The sequence below is a fragment of the Humulus lupulus genome, chromosome 5 (genome assembly GCF_963169125.1).
Source record: "Humulus lupulus chromosome 5, drHumLupu1.1, whole genome shotgun sequence".
NCBI classification, from domain to species: domain Eukaryota; kingdom Viridiplantae; phylum Streptophyta; class Magnoliopsida; order Rosales; family Cannabaceae; genus Humulus; species Humulus lupulus.
In genome coordinates, this window is record NC_084797.1 from 156,317,940 (window position 1) to 156,325,320 (window position 7,381).

Here is a 7,381-nt window from a genome sequence, read left to right on the forward strand (position 1 = left end):
GCATTGCACGTTGCTTGTTTCTAATCTCTTCTATATAATAAGTGTGTAGATAATGGAAATTCTTGGTTTTAACGGTTTTTATTTTTTTTAATGTTAACTTTAATGGAATATTCTTATATTTAAGAGAATATTCTTATATTTAACGGTAGTTTGTAAACACTTAAACTTAAATAAAATAAAATAAATAATTAAAAAATTAAAATATGATATTTTTGAGATATTTTACAATGATAATTTTTTAAAAATAATAAATAATTAAATAGATTAAAATGTGATATTTTTGAGATATTTTACAATGATAATTATTTAAAAATAATAAATAATTAAACAAATTAAAATATGATATTTTTGAGATATTTTACAATGATAATTATTTAAAAATAATAAATTATACGTTTTGTAACTTAAATAAAATTTAATTAAACTTAAACTCACTTATTAGAATAATATCATATTAAACATATAATATAATCTACTATGAATTAGTAACAATTTTTTTTTTAAAATTAGCAAGAAACTTAAATTTAAAATCCACGTATAATATTTAATATTACATTAAACATATAATATATAATATCTTGTTATCACTCCCAAATTCAAAAATTACAACAAACATAAACTTAAACAAAAATAAATAAATTATTTAATTAAAATAAGATATATATTTAAAATTTATATAATATTAATATAAATTTAATAAAAATAATTAATAAATTATATAAATAAAACTAAACAAAAGTATTGCACCTTGCTTTTATCTAGTATATCTATAAAACATGAGTTGTAGTCTTAATAAATATACGGTTCGCCGCACTATTCCCTTTATGTACAATGGGTATATAGTCGTAATATATGGTTCAGATTTTACTTAAAAGTAATATAAATGGATGGTATAAATAGAATAGATATAAATGGATATAACATTAAGTTTGGTGCCTAAAACGTGAGTTAATTCTAAATAGTTTTCATTGTATAATTTTCAACCAGTTTATGTCATATCTAATATTAATATATTATGTTTAGTTTCATATATAATTTGAATGAAAGGAGACATTGATGTTTTGTTAAAAAAGAAAAACTGAGTTATTGATGTTGTTGATGCAATTTTTCGTCAACATGAGATTAATAAATCTGAAATAGAGAAATTAGACTTATAATAAAGTGAAACTATGAACACACAAGATTTTATGTGGTTCATATGTTAAAATCTACTTAGTTCACGAGTCACTCTTATTTTTGTTTAAGAACTCTTAGAGAATTTGTTTATGGCAATTTCTGCAGAGTTATAACATACAAAAAGTCGATCCCTTTTACTGTCAATTCCTTCTATATTTATAGGAAATTATGGTAGACAATATTGGGTAACCATACAATAAAAGGTAACTTACAGGATTGGGTAACTACCCAAATACATAAATGCCACGATTATACCCTACGACTGTTATATCGTGGCCTAGATATACCCTACAATTATACCCTACGACTGTTATATCGTGGCCTAGAAAAAACACAATTATGTATGCAAGTATAGGCGATCACTAAAAAGTAATAGAGTAGTAAGTAGAGTATCGTTTCCACGAGGATAATTACTAATTACCAGAAATCAATCTTTATTTCTAATTGGTTTGACGAATAATGAATATAGAATTTACGAAACTAAAAGAAATGAATAATTAATTAGAACATTAGATAACTCAATAATAAATCTATTAATTTAATGGATAAAGATATACAGTTATTAACTTCATCAACTATCCACCTATGCCTCTCTAATGTGAATTTAAGAATTCCTATCTCTATCGTGATAGCATATTACAACTGTAAATTATATTCTTACTAGGACTTATAACTCTCTATAATAAGCAAATCTCCTACATCTCTGTGGTAATTCAACATATCACATGCATTAAACACGTAATCCCTAAGCTACACATATCATACGGATACTCTTGTCCAATATAAATTTATGATTATTTGACTATAACATACTTATCCTTTACTTATCAGATCTCATATTAAAATCATATAAATCATGCAATTAGTGTCCAATTAATCACAAGCATTAAACACAAGTCAAATAATTCATAATATTGATAGGAAATTCATAAAATCTGCTTTAGATAATCATAATGTTTCAAGAAGAATCCATTAACACTCTAGATAAGAGATTAGTTCATGATAAACATAATCAAATCCATTGAACTAAGTATAGACATCACTACAATAGAAAGTAAAAGAAGAAGAAGAAGAATGATAAAAACTAGTAGATCTTCAATCCTTTGCCTCCACAGAGTGCTTCCTTGAGTCTCTCCTTAGGGTCTTCCTTCAAAAATCATCATAATGTTGCTTATATAGTTGTTTGTGTTTTGAATGTGAAATTCCACTTTGGCCCCTGCTTAAAATGCCCTAATTCGCACTCTGACCGTCTGAGGCGCCGCGACCCGTGTCCAAGAATCAAATTATGTCTCGTCTCTGCCTGGACAAGCGTCGCGACTCAAATGCAGGTGTGCCACGAACCTAATTCCCCAATCAATGGTGCCACGAATCATCTTGTAGGCGCCACGACCCTAGATTTCTTAGGAATTGGTCGTCTCTGTCTAATCGCAGCGTCGCGGCCCTTAAGCTCAGTGCCGCGACTCAAATTGCCTTTTTTCCACCAAATCGCATCTTCTCGAGGCCAAACACGGTCAATTTCTCCATTTTCCATAGATCCTGAAATATTATCAAACACATGCAACCAAAGCGTCATACTCGACAAACATAACTAAATAAGCTCAAAAATTCCCTGAAAAAGCTCTCTAAAACACTATAAAAACTACTCTAGCAGGATACATAACGATTATAAATAGTTATTATGCATGAAGAATCTCCAAGTCTGTTGTGATTCTTCCTTATGCGCGTCATTGGACTTCCGTGAGCTGGATGCACTACTGGAACTAGATGTTATGGAAGCATGACAATCTGACTTGGAACATGCTTGGAGCTTGATGAGGGCGATCTGAACACCATATATCTCTATCTCTGTCACTGGCATTTGAGGCGAACTAGAGAATCTCAAGCTGTCCCAAACTTGGTGGTACAACCTTCAACTATTTAATCTGGAGTCCAGTTTCCTTCATTTATTGCTTGTTAGTTATACCCCAAACAAGATAATAAAAGCTTGTATTTTTTAGGGTACAACAATTCCCCCCTAAGCCCCTACTTGTGTATGACATCACTTTTGACATGCACAACAGGGGATTTATGTTTCCGTTGTCGGAAAACGTGTCCGTCTACTCACTCGAGTGCGAGATAGTACTGTTACAATTGTCTTGTCAACCTTTTGCCGGCATTGGGTTCATTTAATTCTGACCCTCAGATCTCGAACTCCTTTAAATGTGTGGCCTAGATCTTCCCCCAGTTTTTATGTGTAAATAGGAGAGCAAATTATGATCTTCACCACCTTTGCCTTCGAGCTTTTCCTTTTATTCTCTCCTCCAAGAAACTCTAAAAAACCCTATGCATTCTTCTCTCCCAGAGCTTCCTTCAGCGATTACTTCCCAGATTTTCTGCAGTCTTCACCCATTTTCGTCTTTCTACAACCTCGATCAAGAACTAATCCGTAAGTACACTTTTTCTCCAGTATACGTTTCTTTTTACTTGTTTTTAACAAGTTTATGAAATTTTCCAACGTGTTTTTGCCTCACTTTGATTTTGTATAGGCTTGGTTTGGGTTTTATTAAACCAAAAATGAATAGGACTAGAAATGGTTAAGTTAAATGCACAAAATTAGGTAATTTTTCTTGATATTCTGCATTTAGAGGTTGAATGTATGAGTTTTTAGCCTGAAACATGAAGGGTTTTAGGCTCAAATCCAGGTAGCTTAAGAGACACGGTACTGATGTGGTATTGCATTAAATTGCTCATTGAAACCACTAGTTCAACACACGAATCCTGAGGTCTAGTTTCTTTCCGAGATTAGGGTGCGTGACTCAGGGACACGCGCGGGCACACATATTAGGGTTTAAAGTACGCATTCAGCCCATATAAACTTTAGATTGATCAATGAAGCCTTCGAATCTTAGGTCACCAATTCAGATGTTCTTAAAACTAGGTTACATCTTGATGTCGCCTCTAATGAGTCATTTTTGTAACCAGGCAAACTAAAAATATTTATCATGGCCCACCACAAGAAAAAGACCGTCATAGGCTCCTCTTCACAGAATAAACAGAAATAGACCGCCAAGACTCTTATTGTAACACCCTACTAATGAGGGCCATTACACCATGTGTTTAAAAGAGTGCTTAAATCGATAGTCATTTGGACTTAAATGTCTAATTAAATTTAATTAAATAGGTTAGGTGCTAAAAATTTCGGCCAAAAGAGTGTTGCTTTTCATTAAAGATTTCAGTATGTACATGGGATCCGAGAAAAGAGTTTATAACCAAGTACAGGATAAATGGAACACAAAATAGCCATCTCAAGCGAAAAAATGAACTATGATCCTTGTTGACCCAAGATTTGGCCAACTAACACGGAGTCAAAATATTCTTGATATGAATGAAAGAGATGAGAAGAACGTAATGACAAAAGTAAATAAGACACAGTAATTTATAGTGGTTCGGCCCCAGGATCTGGTAATGACCTACGTCTACTTAGAATGATATTGATATAAAAATCAGAAGAGTGATCAAAGAACTGGGGTTCAATGAGTTTCACTAATCTCTGAAGAACGATACAAGTTTAATAGGAGAATTACTATAGTCTCAAGTGATTCAAAAGCCAAAACGTCCCCTCCCTTGAGCTATCTCTTGCTATTTATAGGCTCAAAGGGGGATTACAAAAGATTGTTACAGATATTCTTTCCTGAATAATCGGATACCCAGAAGATTGTATGAGATAAATTCGGGATTCATAAAGATCTTCCCATAATGTCGCCTTGTACACGGAACTATCGACCAGACTGGTCGCGGGTAAGACAGGCTTACGCTGCTTCTAATGTGTCCTCTAGTCGATACTCTAGCTGACGTTTCCAGGTGTCAGCCACGTGTCTAGGGATTACTTGCCACGTCATCAATGCTAATTTTATGGATAACAATCCTAAATCCTCAAAAGAAGTCTCGACCGTGGTGATCGAGCAGGGCGCATATGTACACATCGCCCCCGAAGCTCTCCAATGCATGACTGGTCCAGCTTCTCCTTGCTCGTACCTGCACCACGTAGCAACTGTGAGCCAAAGTTCAGCAAGAAAACTCAAAGCAACACAACATATAATCAGTTTATAAATAATTAGTAGCATGCTTAGCAATTAACCAACACTCAAGCATGCATTCAATCAATCTATGCGGTCATAGAGCCACGCGAGCGCATACCACACTCCTTTCTTTCAAGTGGCTTTAGTGTCGTACAAGCTCATATCACACTCCTAGATTGGCCCAACCATAATGGCCTGCATTCTGCATGCTCATGCCAACCACGACTTAGAAGCTAAGCTTTCCAACCAGATATGCATTTCACACATAAATAACTATACATAATATATTCATTCATGTTTAAACAAACATTCCAAGTGTGGTTATAACCATGTTCAATAACCGAGGCTTAAGCCTTAATCTCAACATAGGTGCAGTTTTCTTACCTCAAGTCCTATGCAATAAGGCGAGGCGACTCCAAGCACAATCTATTCCTCCTGAGTCTAGCGGAAACCCCCTAGTCACAACAAATTAAGGAATATTTCAAGAATTGAATCGACAGAGGGCTTCAAGATCAAGCCCTAGCCCTTGGGACCTCGATTTCCACTAAACTAGGTAGCAGAATCATTTCCGAGCCCTTTGCTAAGGTTTCCCAAACCCAAATTTAACACCTTCTAAAATCCCCATTTAGTGTCACTGTGCCCCACACCCACGCCGTGGCTCCACACTAGGCTGAGAGGCCATCCTAAAATCTCAAGCATTTTGAGCCGCAGTAGCCACCAATAAGGGTCGTGATGCCACAATTGGCAGAGAGCTAACCAAATTTTTTTTCCCCATTTTGACCCGCGATGCTCCCCACTAATGGTCGCGGTGATCTTACCCAACGCCGCGGTGCTAACGCAAGAACCCAGAACTTGCGAGTTTTAGGAATCACAAATCGACCCAAAACTGACCCTAAGCTCAAATTCACACCACCAATCAACCACAAACCAGTCCTACAACACCAATATACCCAAAAATACACCCCAGAACTGCCAAAACACAATACCCAAATATTTTCCAAAAAGTACACCAAAACAACTCAAAAGATTCAAGAATTTGGATTACCTCCTAGAAAAACGAACTCCCCAGTTGGATTCCTAGTTTGGCAGCTCCAAGTTCCTCTGAATACTTCAATTACCTAGATTTTTCCCCCAATAAAAGAGCTTGGATGACTCAAAAATGGTTGCATCCCTTGAAAAGCCTAAAGAACACTACTTGAGAGAGAGAGAGCATGAGGGAAAAAAACTGCCTAAACCTTCTATCTTAAGTCTAATCTGTTGGTAACTAGTTTATCATGTGCGTAGCGGAAAGCACGGAGAGTTGGGCCCAAAGATTTCAAAAAAAAATTATTTAAACAAATTTAAATAATCTGATCCATTAACATGCAATACATTAATCATAGAGAAATAAAAGATGAGGAATTACCAATTGAAGAACTATCAAGAATCCTCGCTATCTTTTTATATCTCCGACGAACATCCATTCCAAAGTAGTTCTTCAAATACTCAGACCAAAATCTTCTAAGATGTATCTCTAGATCTCAAGACGTGTGTGGGCACATAGAGTAATGGTAGGGATAAATTTCTTATTCACAAGTTATTCTCAACACATGAGATTTTGAAATATTAGGTCTGAGACAGTTTTCAGAGATAGAGAAAAATAATACGATATATTTTTATCTCTATTTGAAAAGCTTATTATGAATTATTATTCTTATTGTGAAACTATTTTCATGTCATAGATTTATAAAAAAATTAATTAAAATTTTGAAATTCAAAATTTAAATTATAAATCAATTATTAAATAATTAAATAAATAAAAGAAATATACAAGACCCATTGTTGGACCTCGTTGCATGCCAACTACAGTGCAACACATCCCTGATTTTAGGGACGTCTTCCAACTATTTTCTTTTAATTATCATTTAATAATTATTTCTTAAAAATATCTAAACCTAATAACTTATTTATTCGATTAATTAAAGAATAAATATCATGTCAAATTTAAATCCAATTTGAATTATTAGAAATATATTTTTCACATTATTTAAATAAATAAATCTAATTAATTCAAAATTAATTATCTTAATTATTTAAATGATATTTTCGAAAATACCAAAATGATTTTTGAAAATTATAATTAAATTATTTATTCATTTCAAAAATTA